Here is an 11764-nt window from a genome sequence, read left to right on the forward strand (position 1 = left end):
TACTCTTTATGTAGAGATGAAAACCAAATAAATTTTTAGATGGAAATTATAAAAAGAAGCATTGCATTTTGAATAACTAGCATGTAAATTATATTGAAAACTACAATGAAAAGATGGTTTAAAAGCATATTATCCCAGCTGAAAGAATTAGTGAATTGGAAAATGTGTTAAAAGATCTGCAGAATGATGTACAATATACAAAAGAAAATAAGAGAATTGATGATATACTGAGAATATGTGTACATATATAATACCTAAATTAAATATTAAATATCTAATCTAAATATATATATTAAATGGGCTATAGAAAGAAGAAATGGGAACAGATTCATTATTTACAGATCTAATAGCTTAGAACATTATCAAACTGATGAAAAACATCATGCCCACAACTATTCAAGAAGGCAAAAAAGTCCCTCAGCATAATATAGAAGAAGAAATCCAAGCCTACAGACATCATAATACATAATACTATTGCAGAAAATAAAAAGAAAATATTTTAAAACGGCCAAAGGAAAAGGAGAGATTATTTCAGAGGAGGATAGGCTGACAGTTTTTAAAGCAATAATGGAAGACAAAAAGAGTAGAAAAATAGCTTCAGGTTTCAGAAAGAAATAGCCAACCTGTAATTTAAAATTACAAAAATATTGTTTAAAACTGTAGGCAAAGTAAAATAATTTAAAATAAACTATAGAAGAGTAGACCATTAATACAGAAATTCTAAAGGATGTTCTTAGACATAAGCAAACTATACATAATGGGAGTGCAGAGTTGTAAGAAGGACAAAAGCAGCAAAGAAAATGATAAATATGTTCAAATATACACAAACATTGACTGTGTAAAGCAATAGTAATGTGGGGTTTAAAGTATGTCAAATAAAATTCCTGCAGTCATGCCATTATATAAGTAAAGAGACAAATGGAATTAAAATGCTTTAAGGACCTTACTTTTTATTAAAAAACTTGAAAAATTAATGATTAACAGTAGCCCATATAAGTCAATAATACATCTGTATGTGTTATGATGATTAAGATTATTGCTAAAAGTGCTTATAACTTCCAAACAAAATGAGGACATAAAATGGAATGATTAAAAAATACTTTGTTATTAAGAACAAACTTATAGAGTGAGAAAATACAATGCACATATAATGATGTTATATTTAAGTTAAATACACAGTAAGTGTAATAAATACAGAATAAATATTCCAATAAAATATAATTTCAGGCTTCAGTTAAAATATGTGCTATTTATATTAAAAATGTGTGCTATTTGACAAAGTACAGCATCCTTTCTTGATCAAAACTCTTCAAAGTGTAGGGACAGAGGGTACAAAGCTCATATCATAAAAGCCATCTATGAAAAACCCACAGCAAATATCATTGTCAATGGGGAAAATTAAGAACTTTTCCCCTAAGGTCAGGAACACAGCAGAGATGTCCACTATCACCACTGCTATTCAACATAGTACTAAAGTCCTAGCCTCAGCAGACAACAAAAAGAAATAAAAGGCATCCAAATCAGCAAAGAAGAAGTCAAACTCTCACTTTTTGCTGATGATATGATACTTTATGTGGCAAACCCGAAAGATTCCACTCCAAAACTGCTAGAACTCATACAGGAATTCAGTGAAGTGTCAGGATATAAAATCAATGCTCAGAAATCAGTTGCATTTCTATACACCAACAGCAAGACGGAAGAAAGGGAAATCAAGGAGTCAGTCCCATTTACAACTGCACTCCAAACCATAAGATACCTAGGAATAAACCTAACCAAAGAGGCAAAAAATCTGTACACAGAAAACTATAAAGTACTCATGAAAAAAATTGAGGAAGACACAAAGAAATGGAAAACATTCCATGCTCATGGAATGGAAGAACAAATATTGTGAAAGTGTCTATGCCACCTAAAGCGATCTATACTTTTAAAGCAATCCCTATCAATATACCATCAATTTTTTTCAAAGAAATGGAACAAATAATCCTAAAATTTATATGGAACCAGAAAGTGTCCTGAATGTTGAAAAAGAAAGCCAACGTTGGTGACATCATAATTCCAGACTTGAAGCTCTATTACAAAGCTGTCATCATCAAGACAGTATAGTATTGGCACAAAAACAAACACATAGATCAATGAACAGAAGACAGCCCAGAAATAGACCTTCAACTCTATGGTCAACTAATCTTCGACAAAGCAGAAAAGAATGTCCAAGGGAAAAAAGACAGTCTCTTCAACAAATGGTGTTGGGAAAATTGGACAGCCACATGCAGAAGAAATAAACTGGACTATTTCCTTACACCACACCCAAAAATAGACTCAAAATGGATGAAGGACCTCAATGGGAGACAGGAATCCATCAAAATCCTTGAGGAGAACACAGGCAGCAACCTCTTTGACCTCAGCTTCAGCAACTTCTTCCTAGAAACATTGCCAATGGCAAGGGAAGTAAGGGCAAAAAGGAACTATTGGGACTTCATCAAGATAACAATCTTTTGCACAGCAAAGGAAACAGTCAATAAAACCAAAAGACAACTGACAGAATGGGAGAAGATATTCATAAATGACATGTCTGATAAAGGGCTAGTATCCAAAATCTATAAAGAACTTATCAAACTCAACACCCAAAGAACAAATAATCCAATCAAGAAATGGGCAGAAGACATGAACAGACATTTCTGCAAAGAAGACATCCAAATGGTCAACAGACACATGAAAAAGTGCTCAACATCACTCAGTATCAGGGAAATACAAATCAAAACCACAGTGAGATACCACCTCACACCAGTCAGAATGGCTAAAATTAACAAGTCAGGAAATGACAGATGTTGGTGAGGATGCAGAGAAAGGGAAACCCTTCTACACTGTTGGTAGGAATGCAAGCTGATGCAGCCACTGTGGAAAACAGCATGGATGTTCTTCAAAAAGTTGAAAATAGAGCTACCATACAATACAGCAATCGCACACCTGGGTATTTACCCTAAAGATACAAACGTAGTGATCCGAAGGGGCACGTGCACCCGAATGTTTATAGGAGCAATGTCCACAGTAGGCAAACTATGGAAAGAATCTAGATGTCCATCAATAGATGAATGGATAAAGAAGAAGTGATATATACACACACACACACACACACACACACATACATATATATATCATATATACATCAGACACACACATACATACATATATATCACATATACATCGTGTGTGTGTGTGTGTGTGTAATGGAATACTATGCAGCATCAAAAAGCACAAAATAGTGCCATTGCAATGATGTGTATGGAACTAGAGGGTAATATGCTAAGCGAAATAAGTCAATCAGAGAAAGACAATTATCATATGATCTCTCTGATATGAGGAATTTGAGAGGCAGGGCAAGAGGCCGTGGGGGCTAGGGAGGGAAAAAAATGAACAAGATGGGATGGGATCACCATGTGCTATGGTGAGTGCTATGAAATGTGAAAGCCTGATGTTTGAAGTGCGTGTCTATATTCTTTATATTTCTTTTTTTTTTTTTTTCCTTCCCCACTCCTTCCTCCTTTCCTCCTTTTTTCCTCCTCCTTTTTTTTGGGGGGGGGAAGGGATATGTGGATGCCCAACTACTACAGCACTATGTTTTTTGAAAAAAATCCTTTTTTCATTGAATTGCCTTCTCTCTTTGGTCAATGATGAGTCAACTGTATTTGTATAAGTCTATTTCTGGCCTATTTCTATTCTTCCATTGATTTATGTGTTTATTCTTCACCTCCAATGTCATGCACTCTTAATTACAATAACCTTGAATAGACATGAAGTTGGATGGTGCGAGTTCTTCAATTTTGTTGTTTTTCTACAGTGCTGTGTTGGCTATTCTGGGCCTTTTGCCTTTCCATGTAAACTTTCCAGTAGGTTTGTTGATATTTACAAAAGAGGTGTAAATTTCCAAGTGGGTCCATTTGCTAGATAGTGGCTGGTCCGATTTACTATATCCTTACTGTTTTTCTTCCTGACTCTTATTACAAAAAGAGAATGTAGGATATTTCATTTATAGTAGTGGATTTGGTTACTTCTCTTAGTTCTACTAGATTTGTCTCACAAATTTTGACACTGTTGTTAGCTGCATACATGTTAAAGGTTGTTTTCTTGGAAAATTTATCCCTTTATCATTATGTGATATCCATTATGGATATCCTTTTATATCCATAAATTTTCTTGTTCTGAGGTATGCTTTGTCTGAAATTAATACAGCTATTTCTGCTTTCTTTAGATTAATGTTAGCATGGTATGTTAACTTAATCCATTCATTTAATCTATCAGAATATATTTAAAGTGCATTTGTTGTAGATAATATATAGCTGAGCCTTGTTTTTATTTACTCTAATTGTCTTTTACTTGTTAGATTTCTAGCATCCACATTCCAAGTGATTATTATTATATTTACATTAATACCAACCATGTTTCTAACTGTTCTCTATTCATTGCATTTGGTTTTGTTTCTTCTTTTGTGCCTCTTTTTCTGCCTCCTCTGTTTTTAATTGAGCATTTTATATGATCCAGTTTCATCTGCTCTCTTAGCATATCAAGTATACTTCTTTTAAAAACATTTTTATGATTATCCTCGAGTACGCAATATATATTTTTAACTAATCGAAGGCCACCTTTAAATAACACTATACCACTTCATGTGTAGTGCATAGCTTCCATTTCCAATTCTTCCTCATCCCTTTTGGCACTGCTGTATTCAGTTTACTCAAAAGCACAAAATATTATTACTGTCGTTACTTTGAAAAGTTATCTTTTAAAGCACTTTAGTATGAAAAGAAAAAATATTTTATTTTACCTTCTTTTTCTAACACTTTTCATTTCTTTATGTAGATCCAAATTTCTGCCTATATAATTTTTCTTCTCTTTGAAGGATTTTTAAATCATTTCTTGCAAGGGAGATGTCCTATCCTGGCATAAATTCCTAGTTTCTAGTCCTATGAGAAAGCCTTTTTTTTTTTTTTCCACTTTTAAAGAATGATTTCATTCCATATAGAATTCCAGATAATTTTTTTTCTTTTAACAAATTAAGTATTTTATTCCACTTCTCATTTGCATGCTTTTTGATAAGAAATCTGCTGTAATTCTTATTCCTATTCCTCTGTAGGTAATGCATTCTCCTATCCCCTCTTGGCTTCTTTGAAGATTATCTCTGTCTTTGGTTTTCTGCATTGTGAGTAGAAGTCATTTTTTAAGGGTGTTTATACTGCTTCATGTTCTCGGAGCTCCTTGGATCAATGGTTTAATGTTTGTCACTAGTTTTAGAAAGTTTTGGCTATTATAAATTTGCATACTTATTTGTTCTATTTTTTATTTTTCTCATTTTCCAATACATGTTATACTTTTGAAATTATGAGTGAGCCTTTCTGTAATTTCATTCTCTTTCTTTTCTTTTTTCTCTCCTTTCCTTCTCCTTCCTTCCCTTTTTTCTGCAATTCATTTTGAGCAGTTTCTATTGATATATATTTAGTCATACTGATTTTTTCCTCAGCCAGATGAACCCATCAGAAGTATTCTTTATTTGTTACAATGTTTTTGTTTCCATCATTTCTTATTGTAATTTCTCAGAGTCGCCATCCCTCTTCTGTATTTCTCATCATGTTTGAATAGTGTTTATTTTTTAAATTGGAGCCCTCAATATATTAATTACAGTTGATTGTTTTAATAAACTTTATTTTTTAGAGTAGCTTTAAGTTTATAGAAAGATTGAGAAGTACCAAGATTTCCCATATATTTTCTGCCCCCACATAGAACATTCCCCACTATCAAAATTCCACACCAGAGTGGTACATTTATTACAATAGATAAACCAACAATGACACATCATTATCACCCAAAGTTTATATTAGGGTTCACTCTTGGTTTTATACATTCTCTTGGTTTGGACAAATGTATAAAGGTATGTATTCACTATTAGAGTATCATAAGATTAGTTTCACTGCCCTAAAACTCTGTTACACTCTGACTATTCATTTCTCTCAACCCCTGAACCCCTGGTAACCATTATTTTTTTTTACTGTCTCATGTTAGTCCAAACTCAACTTGCAGCAGTTCATCAGAATTACTATTAAGTGTTCATATATCAGTGTATAGCTCCAGTGGCTTCTGCCCCAGATAAGCAGATCTGAATGATGACTTTCTGGATTTGCGTATTTTTCTGGGCTGTGGGGTGGGGTTTGCTTTGCAAACTAAATTCTCTGATGGGTCCAAGAAAAGTCGTTGACTTTCACTTTGTTTAATTTTTACTTATAAGGTGATTTCTAAGCTCCTTGCATATCTGAGTTGACACTAGAGGTTCTTAATGAGGTTCATTTCTTTTCAACATAGAAGGTCCTGGAAAACAGTTAAAAATATATATTTAATACATATTAAACATTTAATACATTAATAATAAACATTAACACATAACAGTTAATATACAATAAATAAATTAATATATAATAAATTAATATATATATTAATTATTAAATGTCTTCTATGTGTCAGATGCTATTCTAGGTTTTTGCTGTGCAGTCTTGAACAAAACTAGACTAAAGCCAGGTACTGCTTCCTTATAATTTTACTCCTTGGTCCTGTTTGCCTGACAGGGCTCTAAAAAAGAAAAGTCATAACAGCAGACACCCTTGATTGCACATAAATTAGTAGCCATTTTTATTTATTTATTTATTTTTTTAAAAGATTTTATTTATTTGACAGAGAGAGATCACAAGTAGGCAGAGAGGCAGGCAGAGAGAGAGGAGGAAGCAGGCTCCCCGCTGAGCAGAGAGCCCAATATGGGGCTCGATCCCAGGACCCTGAGATCATGACCTGAGCCGAAGGCAGAGGCTTTAACCCACTGAGCCACCCAAGTGCCCCAGTAGCCATTTTTAAACATAACCTCCTTAGAGGTGGAGGTAGGACATAATAGAGATACTGTGGAGTGCCTTTATTTGTACCAGAAGTGTTTGGATTTTAAGCACACATTTTCTTTAGTTAGCACACTGCTTATCCCCATTTCCATTTCCTCTTTTACTTTTAACTGTGAGTCATCCAAATGGGGAGGTGGTTATACTTACATTAGAAAATGAATTATATTAAGAGATAAATAAAAATTCTGACATAGTTTCACATATACTGAAATATGGGACACCAATCATCTAGGAGAGCAGAGAATTCTGTTTTTATGTTGAATCGTTTACTCATTTATTCAGCAAGCGCTTCTGAATAGCAGCTTTACTCCTGGCTCTATTTTAATCATAACAATAATTTAAACATATTCATTACTGCTGAAGAAATAAAAATCTACTAATGGAGATGCATATCCTTGTTAATATAATACATAATCATAAATTCTATGTTATATCTACCGACAGAGCAAATATTTGTAAGAACATATTAAAACATTAATAGCTAAATTTAATCTAAACCATATTGTCCACCTATTATAAAAAGTTCACTCATAACTATACTTTCTAAGTGTAAAAAATATTTCTTTTCATTTGATTCTTTCCAGTTATACTTAAATGTTTACTAAAACTTAATCTTAGTGAGCATAGGTTAACATTATTTCTGAAAGTCTTGTTGGGCCTTAGGGAATGGATATGATAGGCAACTTTATCTGATTATACTCATGGGTGGTGTCCCACATTGTAATTTACTACACTTTACCTGGTGGATTCTAATGCTAGAGAGAGTCAATACTCCTGGGGCTTGTAATCAGAGTTATTTTCTCCAGATGGAAGCAATATGTATATAACTAATGTGTATACATGAGCTTGCATATGACTATGTTGGAAGGAATTAAAATTGGTAGATGAAGAGGAGAAAGTGGAAGGTATTTCAATAGTATTTCAACTTCAATGCTCTGTTGATTCTGTTTTCAGACATAAGGTCTTGTCATTGATAGTACTAATGAAATGATAAAAGAGAAACCTGTAGCTAAGTATAGTTGCACTTTTTTCAAAACCATGTGGTTTAAATCTTATTAGGCCTCTGGAAATTTTAATTATGATTTAATAACTCATACAGTTATTTTCCTCTGATTTTAAAAACATGAAAGAATATTTAGAAAAAAACTATTATTTTTAATTTAGGTGGCTTACGAAGTTAAAAAAATGATGCACATGGATATTATAATCTCGATAGACCATTTGTAATTTAGTTCAGATTTTTGGTGTCAAGAATATGATACTATTGTATAAAATAATATGAGCAAGGGAATGTCATGGCTATCTTGCTTTTTTACAAAAGGATAATGTAAAAAATATTGAAAATATGTATTGGGAGGAAAGAAATCAGTATGGCAAGAGAATTTAGAAATGTATTTTAATAATTATTCAGGAAATAGATATTGATAATGGAAGTAGAGTGAAAGATATTGCATTTCAAGTCATTTAAATAATAAAATGAGATTGAAGATCCTAATGGCTACTCATTGTTGAGAAGTGTTAGGCATTGTGCCAGAATATTTTCAGACATCATTTTACTTAATGCTAACAACAAAAATGATACAAATTACTCCATTTTAATAGATATGGATTTTAATTATGAACATTATATGACTTGCTCACAATTGAACAATGGTGTTGTTGGGAGTCAACCCTTGTCTAACTCCAAAGATGTTCAAATAGTTTTTGCTGCTGTTGCTACTTCATTATTTCAAGCCTAAATGACATTTTTCTTGAGCATTCAAGCAGTTTATGTAACAATATCCCAAGCAAGTGGTAAATGAGGTATAGCATATCTATAGCAGATGATAGAAAATCATCTTTTGAGGAGCTTATACAATATCTAGTTGAAATTATTTTCATAAATATTTATTTATTTATTTGGGTGGGGGGGGAGGGGTCCAAATAACTTTATCTGAATGAAAAGTACAAATGAAAAAAGTTAAGTAGATGTTTTGGTACAACTTATAGAAAGGAGATGGGATAGGTAACTCCAACATGAATGCCCTGCCTTGGTGACCAGGGAAGAAACCCTTCTAGCTTAGGAAGACAGCCTAAGGCTTAGCTCTCATTATCACTGTTTCCCAAGGTGTGCTTCTCAAAGAGGTACTTTGCCATGTCAGATTTGGGAGCCCCATCTTGCTCAGGTTGGTTATGTGTTCACCCAATTATTTGATGAATTTCACTTGCTCATTCATGTAATGAGTCTCAGTAAAGTCACACAAATAGAGATTATTTTTCATTAACATTTAGAAATCCTATCCTGTTACAAGGACTTTCTGTTATGCAAATTAGTTTTTACCTTATTGTTTAAGTCAGCTATATGTGATTATCATACAGAATTTGTTTTGGTTCATAAGCAGATTTTCTCAGAACATTAACATTTTCTAATGCAAAAAAAAATACACCTGACTACAATGTGCAGTAATTCAGCTTAAATACATTATTGTAGAAGTTATTCATTCATTCCATACTCCTTTGGGCCACATGTTCTTCCTTAGAAGTGCTTCTCTCTTCCCTTTATTTTGACATGTCTCTGTAATTCAGCAGACTCAAACTTTCTTAAATACCATAAAATTACCTTTACCATTTTTAAGGCCAAATCTTATATTTTCAGGACTATTTCTCCAATTATTAGAGATTTTACATCTCTTTTAAACTGCTTGCTATTTTTATTGGAATTATTATTGTTTTGTTGGCACTCTGGTACAAGATAACAAAGATTTTTAGTTGTACATTCCAGCTGTAGTTTTCCCTTAAGCCTTGTTATTTTGAGTGCATGATTTTGCAGGGTATGAAGTATGTTCAGTCACACATATATTGTATCATTGCAAAAACACCGAAGTGAATTTGACACAAAAGAGAAATGTCAAGATTGATACATAAATTTGGGAGGAATCATCATATAAGAGGAACTTGAAGTAATAGAAATAAATTAAGTCCCTCATGGAGAGAATTAGAAAAGACGGATGATAGAACTCTGGAGACATTTGTAGGAGAAACTGAAGGAAGAAAGGGTCAGTGAGAGAGAAACAGTTCTTCATAGCTGCTTTTGTTTGTTATATTATTTATTTTATTTATTTTAACAAATATTTACTAGGCTCTGTTCTCTTGGGAGACAAGATTGTGAAAATGGTCTTGCTTTTTCTTCAATGCAGTTTCAAATCCTATCGTTGAGTACTGTGAATTGTCTAAGACTGATGAATCAGACCTGTACCCCTAAAACAAGTAGTACATTTTATATTAATAAAAAATAATAAAAATACACTTATCATGGTGAGCACTGAAAAAATAAAATAACCCCCCAAAATAAGAATAAAATAAAATAAGCATATATAATACATAAATGCTATCATTAAATCAGATTGCCCTGATTTTTCAAACAGTCCCTTGTGACATCATTTTCCTACTCAAAAGGGATCAGAATCTCTGCCTTAGTTTTCCTGTAGGATCTGAAAGAGAAGTATAGCTGGCTCCAAATTGGGTTGAATTCCATGGTGTCAAGGGCAGAAATTGGGATACCTGATTCATTTTCCCGTCTCTGTTTTTCAGGTATAAACACCTTAAAGTAAATCGTAACTCCTTTGTGAATTAACCAAGAGACACAATAGAGCAACAGAAGTAATTAAATCTTGCTCTCTTTTGATTTACTTCTGTGAAGCAAGTCTTTAAATCAAGGGTGTAAGTGCATAGCTTGTACAGGTTTTGGACTTGATAGCATCACACTGTCAGTCATATATTTATTTGCATTTATTTTTTAGTCAGTTTTTTATAGCTTTCACCAGAGTTTCCAACCATGAATAATGTGGTACAAGAATAGAGAATCTCTGTTTTTCAGTCAGGCTGCTTTTTTCACATTAATTTTTTGGTGTATACAGTGGCCACTTTCAAGCTATGGGGTATTTTAAGTTTTAACTAAGAATATAAGTGCATATTTGGTGACAGATCGAAGTTTATAAGGTAAATTGGTGATAAAGCTACTCCATTTGAAGTTTCTTAATTTTGATTTTTAAATTACAGTGTCAATTTGTTTACTTCCTTTTTTTTTTTTTAAAGATTTATCTATTTGACAGAGGGAAAGAGAGAGAACACAAGCAGGGGGAGCGGCAGGCAGAGGAAAAGGGAGAAGCAGACTCCTCGCTAAGCAGGGAGCCCAATGTGGAGCTCGATCCCAAGACCCTGAGATCATGACCTAAGCCCAAGGCAGGTGCTTAACCAACTGAGCCACCAAAGAGCTCCTGTTTCTTCTTTTTTTAAATATTTTTATCCTCAAAAGTCTCTCTCAATACTTAGCTATTATAAATGAGAATGGAGAGAGGAGACAACATGGCGGGGAAGTAGGAGGAGGCACCGTTTCAACCTGTATCCTAAAGTGAGCTGATTACCCTATAAATGAGAATGATTCCTTGGAGTCTTTAATAATAGCAAAGTAATTAATTATTAATAACATAAGGAGAATAGCTAGGCTAGCCTAAAAGAACTGTATTTATTTATTTATTTTTAAACAACTTTATATTTTTATATAGATACATATACTTATATATATCAGAACATATATGTGTATGTATGTACATACACATATATACATGTGTATGTGTATGCATGTGTATATATATATATAGATATGAAGAAAGAGATATGCCTATATGAAAGATATTTATTAATTATATATTATTGGCTATCACAGCTATGAATTCAGGCTAAACAATTATATACTGATTATTATTGTCCAAAATAATTAACATTTTCCATGTTTAGTGTATTGGTGATATTATGTATTTACTTTAGTCGTAATTTTTAACTTTTGCACTAATTAT

The sequence above is a fragment of the Enhydra lutris genome, unplaced genomic scaffold (genome assembly GCF_002288905.1).
Source record: "Enhydra lutris kenyoni isolate GAN:26980312 unplaced genomic scaffold, ASM228890v2 scaffoldscaffold40, whole genome shotgun sequence".
Classification (NCBI taxonomy): Eukaryota; Metazoa; Chordata; class Mammalia; order Carnivora; family Mustelidae; genus Enhydra; species Enhydra lutris.